The sequence below is a fragment of the Mytilus trossulus genome, chromosome 6 (genome assembly GCF_036588685.1).
Source record: "Mytilus trossulus isolate FHL-02 chromosome 6, PNRI_Mtr1.1.1.hap1, whole genome shotgun sequence".
In the NCBI taxonomy this organism is placed as follows: Eukaryota; Metazoa; Mollusca; class Bivalvia; order Mytilida; family Mytilidae; genus Mytilus; species Mytilus trossulus.
In genome coordinates, this window is record NC_086378.1 from 17,592,206 (window position 1) to 17,604,467 (window position 12,262).

Here is a 12,262-nt window from a genome sequence, read left to right on the forward strand (position 1 = left end):
ATACACAGGTATATATGCACTGAAAAGTATAAGTAATAAACAATATTCATACATGGAATGCTATCTAAAAAAGATATGTCAGAATAAAATTCAAACACACAGTAAAGAACTATAATATACATACATGTATGTATAAAAAGTTTTCTATAAGAATTTGTTACATTTAAGTTATATATTAGAAAAACAAAGGATATGGGCTACCAATCCATGACACAAAATAAGTATATGCACAGTAAAAGCAAAATAGGCAAAGGAAAATCGCTTTTATTTCACATACATACATAATGTGGAGGGTTTAACATGTACGCGAGATCCATAATCTGGGACAGTGGTGTAAAAGTACAATATTAGAACGAACTATAAAAATCAGTTGAACAAGGCTTAACTCATCAGATGGATACAAATAGAAATACATCTAACAAAAACATTGACTAGTAAACATGACATACATAAGTCAATAATTTTGATACGTCCACTAGCGACTTTTGATGGTGTATTCTAATTGAATACTGTTTCAGATTCATCACTCACGAACTTCCAGTTTACCGAACACTTACATTATTTTACACATCTAAGTTAAAAATTTTCGTCACATCTTTCTCAGGAACTACATTACAAGGATTTCTAAAATTTGGCCTCACATCTTATATTGTCAGCTATACCGCGTTCTCAAAATTTATCACTCAACAACTTTCAGGTAAACGTCAAGAATTGGGCGGGGGTATCCTCAGTGAGCAGTTACTAGCAGTTTTACTTGTTTTTATTTTTTTCATCTGAAGATAGTCGGTAATAGGGGATGATAATAACAATTAATAGGTTTGAATTGTTGTCTTTAGATGATGTGGGCTAATACGTAATGTACCATGTGGAAGTGTCCATATATACATAATCGTGGTTTGAGCGACGCTTTCCTTGTATTTTGTGACCATGGACCAGGGTAATACAAGGGTTTTAAAAGAATTTGTAACACAGTTCTTTTAAAAGTAAAAGACGGGATTTCAAAAGACTACTTTTTGTTGCTCACAACACCAACTGATACCAGTTTTTCATAGATATCGTAAGATATAGAACAAAGAATGAACGTACATCAAACATGCATCTATATATATTAGACCGTTAAAACGGTTCAACACAAGTAAATTTTGGGGCCCTTTATAGCTTGCTGTTCTGTTTGAGCATAGCCTCCACGTTGATAAGATATTTATATTCTATTATAATCCGGAATAGTATCCAATGCTCAGAGATATAAGACAATTAAATAATTTTTTGGATATAATTTTATTGTATTTTAAATAAACATTATTGGTACACATATTTTATCATGTTTATAGTAGTTGTTTGACAACTTCATAGAAGATACAAACTATTTAAGGCTGATAATATTATGTACAAACCGATGCCTCAACTCTAATAGAGGCAAAACAAGCATGATCTGGTATAAATTCATGTGACGATTTTGATGTTACTAAATTATTTAACCCTTAAAAAAGAGAACAAACAACGTGTGAAATGTTAGATGAACAGTGGTGAACACATTATACCAAAATTGATAGTTTATGTAGTTCTTTATCTTAATCTAGAAAGAACGAGTTTTGTTTGAAAACCATTCCTGCATATCGAAAGCATGTTCTGCAATATTCTTGTCCTGTATTATCAACTTAAATATGTCAATACCGACGAGTGAGATATAACCTATGTAACCTCTCAGGTACGAGAAGAAGCTGTAAGAATACATTTTAAAAAATTGTGTTTGCAATATACGTCATCAGTCATTTTAGATAAACATAATGTTTATATATTAAAAAGACCTCCTGGTCTCTGCATAACTATTATTTAAAAAAAACTTATATATTTGTTTATTTTTTTGTGATATTTGGTTCCTTTCTGGTACATTCATATTGGAATTTCTTTTTTTTTATACCTATCAATCAATACGTTTTGTCACGGAACAATCGCAGCTAGAAAAAGAATTACGACAAACTTTACCTGTCGTTCATCAACTCTTGGTGCCTGTGTTTTCACGTGCCGTATAAATCCAACTCAGTATATATGTGGCATCCGTTCATTCGTTCAATTGCGCTTTATATCCACAAGTTCTTTTAGATAAATGAGCAAATAAACCGATCCCTTTTATACATTTTCGTATAAATTCCATTAACAGGTGGCGTAATACGTCTAGACTCAGAACATATATCTTTAACTGTATTGAAATTAACAAAAATTATGCATTTGCAATGGTTTTTTTCTTTCAGCGGTTACAATAATGGAGGGAAGACATATAGAATTGGACAGAAGTGTGCGGAATGTAGTAAAAGTTATCCTTCTTGTGATAATAGACTATGTGTTTGACTATTTGATTAATACTTGGAATTTAATATTTGTGCGTTGTGGGACAAAGTGACTGTACTCAAGCAAACGTTTGAGTCACCGTTTTGTAAACGCTTTTGTGTTTTGTCTTCTGCGTTTTGTTTTATTGATTTAGAAAATTGTATTAGTGTTTTACCCTCTACAATTGGTCGATCTAGAACCTCGAGTCTAGAACTAATGTTATATATTTGATACGGTGTTAACAGTATTTTATGAGCGTCAGTCTCATTCTTGCCATACTGACTTATATGGATAAGTTTAATGTATGCTTTTGTGAAATTGTTTAAAATGATGACATCATTAAAAATAGTAGTTTAACTCATTACTACAACAGGCATTAATTAGCAACTTCCGGTACACAGATCTTCATCCATTTCGACAGTAAATTAACACGTTAGTGAATTTCATTATAGTAGTTACTGTTCCCGCTATCTTCAGCTCTATTCATTGTACTGTAAACGTGAACCTGTGTATTATCACTTTTGACGTCAGCATAAACCCTAAAACACAAAACTAACAAATAACAATATGCCAATTGCCAATTGCTTACCCTACAAGCCATCTTATATTTCCAATTAAGCCTATAAAAAATAATAGAAATAAGTCTTTACAAACAAAACGAAATACATATCCATCTTTATCTATCAATCTCAGTGATGTAATTGTCAATCAGGCAATTGCCCAACGGACACTAAAAGCCCAATAAATCTGATGTAACTAACAGAGGGACACTATACGTATGCAATAGAAATCATCTTATGGCATTTTCATCAATTTGTTAGCGATCATTAATATGACTTCAATATGTTTATTTCTGATATCTAATTGAGAATATTTGCATACTTTTACATTCATTTGTCACATTACCATTAAGTCAAAATGAATTTGAAATGAAATGTTAAGTTACATTAAAGACCCTGAAAAAAACCCGATATTCATTAGAAACATAATATATGACAGGTGAAACAGCATATGGAAGTGTATCTAATGCGATAGAAACGCTCACACATGATCGATACCTACTTGTCCTTTAATTTGAATCGTCAGACGTGCGCTTTGTCTCATGTTTGGCGCTCGACAAATAGTAGTTGAAATGCAAAATCTAGTTACAAAGGTAAGGCATGCAAAGTTTAGTTACAAAGGTAAGAAGGATCTTTGGGTCAAATCCGTATAAGCCATCATTATGAGCATATAGGCGTTTGCTTGCAATAACAAAGTTATATCTCCGCAAGCTATGGATGCACACATCTATTGACCACATTACGATATATTTTGCTTTTATGCCATGGTTTTGTCTGTCTTTCTTTGCCTCTTCGATATTTGATTGCTGTAGTGTATCCTTATATCTGTTATTTCAATATACTGACAAACTGACACGAATGTTCAATCAGCATGACACCCAGAACAGATTCATTTTAGATAAAATAAGTTTCTGATATATAAAGTTAATGTCAAATGTTTAACGTTTCCATTAGCAGCCCAAGAGTCACCATTTTTGTGTTGACATAACATATTATAGCTATGTTCATGTTCTGTACAGTTTTGTGTAAAACAATGTCGATCTATTGAGAAAACGAAGGGTTTTACCTCCCTGAAGCATAGATTGCCATATGTATTTGGAATACCTTTTCGGAACAACAGTTTGTCAATGCTTTTCGACTTGATATTTGATTTGACCTTGTTTTGATTCGAAAACTTATTTTAAGATATATTCCATCAGGCGTATCAAATTAAAAGTCTAGTACCTTTATTGAGTTTTCAATCCAATTAATTTATATCACTGATATTTTACTCTTATCTTTGACAAATTATTGACAAATTATTCGACAAACGTTGAATTATCATCGATGAAAAAATTAACGTCTTTGTCTATTCTTTTTATGAATAATTGAATATTGGCCTTTATGGAGATTTTAGTATTTACACAGTGTTTAATCTCAAAAAAAAAAAAGAAAAAAAAGGGTTTAATCTACACATTTCAGTTTTTAATTACAATGTGTAAATAATTGATAAGATTAATTTTTCAAAAATTGTTTGATTGATTCAACCGAATGTATACTACGAATAAAAAAGTTCTAATGGTTAACTTTTAAATTTTTTGGCTTGGATGGAGAACTGTTTCATTGGCATGCATACCACATATACATATGTCAATTGCAAGTAGTAATCAAAGGTACCAAGATTATAATTAAGTACGCCAAACGCGCGTTTCGTCTACATAAAGACTCATCAGTGACGCTCATATCAAAATATCTGTAACGCCAAACAAGCACATAGTTCAAGAGTATTGAGGATCCAAAATTCCAAAACGTTGTGCCAAATACGGCTGAAGTAATCTATGCCTGGGATAAGAAAATCCTTAGTTTTTTGAAAAAAATAAAGTTTTGTAAACAGGAAATTTATAAAAATGGTACTTACGTTTCTTTTTTCCCAATCTTGAATTGTACCATCCCTGCATGAAAGACAGAATTGATAGCATGTCATCAAATATACAAAATACAAGTATTATTGTTTCATAAAGTGTATTTCATATTTTCAACTAACCTTCTTTGTCGTCCTAATTAAACTAAAGTGCATTGTTCTATTGCCAATGCATAATAGTTCAATGTTGACAGTTGTTATAATGCACTCGTTTGGTGTGTTTGAGCTTTTAATTTTGCCATTTGATGAAGGGACTTTCCGTTATAAAAAATTCATGGAGTTTGGTAATTGTGTTATTTCACTTTTTATCTAAACCTTCCGAAATTTAATCTCGATGATGCCAACAGTGATTTCCTATCCGCATAATTAAATTTTATAGTAATGCAGAGTTGATGTGTGAATGTGTTCTTTGTCTTTCTATTTCAATGGTTAATAACAACAAAACTTTTTAGAAAATCGTAGTGCATTTAATTGATGCTGTTAGATTCCAATTGTCTAGAACAATTACACACACACACCACATTCTCAACTTTATTTATACCTACCGATCAAACGTTAAACAACTGTGACATTCCTAATATCAAATTGGGGTCAAATCAATTTTTTTTGATACCGTTTCAAAATACTCATTATAAAATGTAGATGATATTTAAGTCATATTGGTGTGTGATCGTTGTCGCCTTGTAAAAAAGGCATAAGTGACTCATAGGAAAATGAAATTTTATTCACAATTATTCAATTTATATCTAAGGTTCTGTCATAAGAATTTCTCATTATAACACTAAGATAAAAAGATAGACACAACAAGAACAAAATATAATATGTGAAAAATTATATTTTTTAATTAATGACAGCGTCAAATGAATCTCATATACAAATTTGCTTAAAATATATCTTCCCCTAAAAATTGTTAAGATAGATATTTGCCAAATAAATGTACAAATATTGACAAATTCTAGAATGCGCTGATCTCAATCGAGAAATACAACAACACTATGAAGTAACAACATGATTTTGCGTCGAACAGGATATGCTTATATATCTATCTATATTATCTAGCGTCGTGTACTGTGACAGGCTATTTTGTGCCACGATATATCAGTAAAACTGAGAATGGAAATGGGGAATGTGTCAAAGAGACAACAACCCGACCAAATAAAAATCAACAGCAGAAGGTCACCAACAGGTCTTCAATGTAGCGAGCAATTCCCGCACCCGGAGGCGTCCTTCAGCTGGCCCCTAAACAAATATATACTAGTTCAGTGATAATGAACGCCATACTAATTTCCAAATTGTACACAAGAAACTAATATAAAAATAATACAAGACTAACAAAGGCAAGAGGCTCCTGACTTGGGACAGGCGCAAAAATGCGGCGGGGTTAAACATGTTTGTGAGATCTCAACCCTCCCCCTATACCTCTAACCAATGTAGAAAAATAAACGCATAACAATACGCACATTAAAATTCAGTTCAAGAGAAGTCCGAGTCTGATGTCAGAAGATGTAACCAAAGAAAATAAACAAAATGACAATAGTACATAAATTACAACAGACTACTAGCAGTTAACTGACATGCCAGCTCCAGACTTCAATTAAACTGACTGAAAGATTATGATTTCATCATATGAACATCAGGCAGAATCCTTCCCGTTAGGGGTTTAGTATCATACCATCATAACATATATGAGAAAAACATAACCCGTGTCATGCCAACAACTGTTTTTAGAATAAATGTCTTTAGTTCCGACGCAAAGACCTTCTCAGTGACTCAATGTTAACGCCAAAATATGCAATCTTTAATGACTTGACAACAGTATCGTAATTATATCCCTTCTTAATCAGTCTATTTAAAGGTTTTGTAAGTTTCTGAGGTGAATACTGACACCTTTGTGCTTTATAAAGAATATTTCCATAAAAAAATGGATGTGAAATACCTGGACGTATAAAAAGTCTGCATGTTGAGCTATATTTACGAATGATGTCTTTATACCGATGATAAAATTTAGTAAAAGTTTTGACTAGTTTGTGATATCGAAAACCCTGGTGTAATAATTTTTCAGTAATACATAAATTTCTCTCGTTGAAATCTAAAACATTGTTACAAACACGAGCGAATCGTACAAGTTGAGATATATAAACACCGTAAAATGGTGACAAGGGAACGTCACCATCTAAAAACGGATAATTAACGATAGGAAATGAAAAATCATCCCTTTTATCATAAATTTTAGTATTCAGCTTTCCGTTAGTGATATAGACATCAAGATCGAGGAAAGGGCAGTGGTCATTATTAGTATTAGCTTTATTTAAAGTAAGTTCAGCAGGATAAATTTCATTAATATACATACTGAAGTCGTCATTATTGAGAGCCAAAATATCATCCAAATATCTAAAAGTATTATTAAATTTTTTTATCAGATGTTGTTTTGATGGGTCTTTGCTTATTTTTGTCATAAATTGTAACTCATAACAATACAAAAAGAGGTCCGCAATAAGTGGTGCACAGTTAGTCCCCATTGGAATTCCGATAATCTGACGATATACGGAATCCCCAAAGCGAACAAAAATGTTATCTATATAGAGTATCAAAGCATGTCCAATTAACATAGTTTTTTTGTTCATTGCTACTAAAAATGACCTAAAAGAGTTTGAACATATATATTCACATTCTGATTTTTTGAATGCCCATTTAATTAGGTGTGTGAATTTTTTCTTAATGAGAATGTGAGGCAATGTGGTATACAGGGTAGAAAAATCAAAACTTTGAACAGATTCAAAATCACCAATATGAGCATGCAATTTATCAAGTACTTCAAACGAGTTCTTGACACTCCAAAAGTAATTTATTCCACTATTTTCGAAGGCCTTATTTGAACAATTTATTATAAGGTTTTTAATTGTACCAAGTGTGCTGGTAAGAAGAATAGACAATTTAGTAGTTGAACAATGGCTTGAAGACGAAATAAATCTATATTTGTAAGGGGTTTTGTGTAGCTTTGGAAGCCAATACATAGTTGGGACTTTCATTGTATTTGGCTCTGCTTGTAAAGCGGTGGCTAAAAGTTTATGTTTGTTACAGATTTCGTTTTCTGAAAATGGAGTCAGTTGGAATGTTGGTGAATTGGTGATTTCCTTTTTCAGAACCTCAATGTAAAATTTACGTCAAACAATAATGATATTATTAGCAGCTTTATCGGCCGGGACAAAAACAAATTCCTTGGCTAGTTCTTTTAGTTTATGTTTGATACGAGAAATAGGTTTATTGTGGTTATTGTTAATAGTAAAATGTTCTTTAAATTGTTGAATACGTATATCAACTTTCTTCATTACTGAATTAAAAAATGAGTCCAAAGATTTTTGTCAGCTTTTTCCCGTTTTATCCATTTCATACAGTAAGTATGGAGTGAGTCGTGGATGATATTACGACACTCATTCCAATTAATAATTGACGGGGGACGATATTTAGGTCCTTTGCTGATGAATGATTTTAACTCTCGGTCTTGAACGATGTTAAGATCTCCTGTTATAACATGGGAAATGGGTCCATAAATATATGCGGAATTACTGCAATTACATGAAGTAGGTGTATTTTCACTGATATTAACATCTTTACACAATTGACTATAATTAAACACAAATTTCCGGGTAGATTTCTTGTAAATATAACAAATAAGAGGTAGCTCAGTATTGTCAAAATAACCAGGAATTTGTTCTTTAACAGAATTGTCGTTAAATATACCGGCAATATTTACAAAATCAAAGCCTTTATTGACATACTTAATTTTAATAAAATGTTTTTTATGATCTTCAGGGCGATCAATTTTGGGAAATAATTTAGAATAACAATATGCCATAATAATTTGAACAATTTCATACTTAGGACTGCTATATGAAATTGTGTTGCAATCCTCCAAAATTTTATTGAACTTATTAACCGGTAACGAACAGAGTTTTGTTAACAGGTAATGTCTACCGTTGTTTTTTGAAATAGAAATTAGGTCCGAAATATTGGTATGATTGGCCCGAAATTTTCTTTGATTGCGATTTATTCTACGATCGTGAGAACGGTTTTTACGAACAGTTTTAGAAACTATATCCAAAATGTTAACGGAATTGGTTCTAGATATATTACCAATTCCCATGATATTATCATTTAGACCGAGAGGGTAAACTGTCTGTAATTTTTTAATCCAATTTAATTCAATTATTTTCCGTGATCGTACAAACTTTGAATGCGATTCACCAGGCTGCTTATTTACTACTTCTAAAGGTTGAACTGCTAAATATTTAAACGGATGGTTGTGCTTCTTAAGGTGTTGGTAAATGATACTTTTGAATTTATTTGGTCTTTTAAAACGATACAGATGTTCTTGAGTGCGTTTAGATAAATATCGTCCAGTTTCTCCTACGTACTGAATACCACACCCCGGTTTGCTTCATGTGAGTAAATAAATAATATTGTTTGTTTTTCAAGTTATATCAGTTTCAAAATTTAAAGAAAATGTGCGACCATTAAACGTTGACCTTACCGTATTGTTGGTGGAAAGACGGGGACATGTAAGTCATTTTTTGGCATGACACTTATCGATATAAGGGTAACCACGATTTTTATTGTTAAAAATGTTAGCGATGGTAGTATTTTTAGATAACCGATTTTGAAGATTGAGACGTGTAGATACCCTTTGAACAAGTTTAGTTTTTAGTATTTTTCCGTTTCTAAGCTTCATAATTGTTATGTTAGTGAATTACATAATAAAGGAGCAAAGATTGGCGTCCAGAATATGAACCAGCATACAATAATTAAAGTTATGTAAAATTGATAAATTTTTGTTCGGCTGAAAATGTCAAACGCTATCAGTATAAATTACCCGAAAAAGATAGTGTATATCAGGGTAGGACTGATGGCTGACTAAATAGTAGAATGGGGCTGAATACTTTTTGATAAATATTTCTAAAGTAATGAACTAGAGCAGTTCTCGCTCGGACACACACTCCATAATCTAGTATATTATAAGAGCATAAACCTGAAGCACGGGGAGGCACTCTACTGCCTCCACACTGCACTAAAGACAAACTCTGTAAAAAATAAAATTGAGAATGGAAATGGGGAATGTGTCAAAGAGACAACAACCCGATCAAATAAAAAACAACAGCAGAAGGTCACCAACAGGTCTTCATGAGTAGCATGAGTTCGAATCCCGTCGAGGTAAGAACAAAAAATGTCCTTTCGCAAAATTACAGATCTAACATTATTGGGCTTATGTTTAGACGAATTCTAAATACAGAATGTATTTTCAGCATTGTATCATCCTCACTGTTGAAAAATCAATCTGCATGCCTTATATCATGACTGGGTTACAACGCTTGATAAACACTGACGAGGAAAGGTAACATCCTACCACCAAACGCTTTATTATTGTAGAGCCTAGTGGTCGAGTGCTCTAGCGCGCCGGGCAAAGTGCAAAGCGATTTGCTTCTACGATATCTCAGTAGCAGGAGTTCGAATCCCGGCGAGGGAAGAACTAAAAATTCGCATTCGAAAATTTATAGCTCTAAAAACACTTGTAATTTCTTCGAGTTCAGTAGTTTTGTGATTTTACTTTATGGGCTTTATATGAATTAAATATACTGAATGTGTTTTCAGCCTTGTATCACCATCACTGCTGATGATCTGATGGATTAAATCCGTAGCAGAGTTGCCACTGGTTCAGACACTTATAATATAATAATAAGCTTTCCACGGAATAATTTTCACACTAGTGGCTATGTTGATTAAACCTATCCATATAACTTACAGTAAATAACAGAAAGATCAGGTACAGTTTATTTTACAGTTTATTTTGCAACACATCGGGATTTTACATCTAGATTAAATAATGAAGGTCGACAGAGAACAAATATAAAAGAGATGAATTCAGTTTAACATTTGATAACGTTCCATTTCGGTGTAGCAACATAATACTCCTCGATTACTTCCATTTTTGCTAAGGTTCGTTTTGCGTCTGGCGTATAAAAACTAGAGGCTCTCAAGAGCCTGTATCGCTCACCTGATTCTACCTAGGTTTTTGAAATCATATAAACAAAGATAAAATTCGGCTACAAAGTAACAATCGGCCTGCACCTCATTAAGAAAGGAACATTTATGCTATATTTAGTTTCATTGGTTCTCTAGAAGAAGTTCAAAATGTAAAATGTTAACAACGACAACGACAACGACGGACGCCTAGTGATGAGAACAGCTCACTTGGCCCTGCGGTCCAGGTGAGCTAAAAAATAAGTCCTGGTATCTATGATGAGTGTATTCAATAATTTGTATTCTGTGTAGCGTTTTATAAGTTGTTGTCTGGTCGTCTTTTTTGTCTGGATATGGTTTAAATTGTGTGTTTGGCTTTTTCTCCCGCTTTTTGATTTAATATTATACAATACCTTTTTTATGTAAAATATATAAACCAGTCACTTCTGCAAGTTGCAAAACAGTAAGTCCTATTACCACAGCAATCAGTATTGAATTTTCTACAGTTAAACTTTCTAAAATAAATCAAAATTTAAAAAGTTTCAGAAATATTAGTGATGTACCATTAGTAATACAAAAACTGAAAAAAGTCTGCATTTATTGAACTGATGAAAAAGTGAGAGAAGGCAACATTTGAATTAACTTTTATCTAATTTTGTTTTTGGATGAGATTAAAGAAACATTTTTTTCTTGTCTGTTAGTTTTTCCTTTTTTCCTTTTCTCCTCTAACATTATTACTTAATATAAATTCAAATCTTAAATGAAAAGTATTAGTTACACATTTTTATTTTTATCAGTCTTGATATTTTCTTCAAAGCAGAGACCTATAATTCTTATGATAATAACTTATAACATTTATAGTACAGCGGTTTGTTAAAAATGACATTCATTTGCATCGATTCCTAGAAGAAATGGGTCGTTTCCTATCATAAATTTAAGAATCAAATGCGTTGTTTTGTAAATTTATTGGGTTGTAAAACCTTTCACCACAAAACAATTTGTATGAGGCGCGGAAAAATAAAACGCACATTAAACGTTTTTTCCACCCTATCAAACTACAAACATAATAATAACATTAAAATGGTACAACTATAAATTTGCGAAATATGCCAAAATTTTTGATTGTTTCTCAATATGTTGATGTGACATTGTCATGAGAAGCACGTGCCATCAGGAATATTGTATTCTATTGGAAAGTAAAATCTTCTTTTGGAGTGTTTTCCGATTATTGTCAATCGATCAGACGAAAGGATCCTTATGGAACATACATTTTTATGTAATGTCATTATTTTAGTGTGCATCAAAAAGTATAAAAGAAACTGTTTCTATTTTTTGTTGAAATATTAATGTCCATTGCATTCCAAGGAGTTTTATTTTTTCAATTATCAGCTGTCTTTCATTTTGACGAATTGTGTTCTTATGTATATAGCTGGGACATTTGCTTTCATGATATTATGTG

The 12,262-nt window shown here is 32.1% G+C and overlaps 1 long non-coding RNA gene across 1 annotated transcript; it reads right to left on the bottom strand.

Annotated features, from left to right (window-relative positions):
* Window positions 1-1,279: 1,279 nt before the first annotated feature.
* LOC134723236 (uncharacterized) lies at window positions 1,280-11,316 on the bottom strand. Its single transcript, XR_010108024.1, has 3 exons — window positions 11,217-11,316; window positions 4,786-4,819; window positions 1,280-2,867 (listed from the first exon to the last, which is right to left on the bottom strand). It is a non-coding gene; the product is annotated as an uncharacterized LOC134723236 (long non-coding RNA).
* Between the last annotated feature and the right edge of the window lie 946 nt (window positions 11,317-12,262).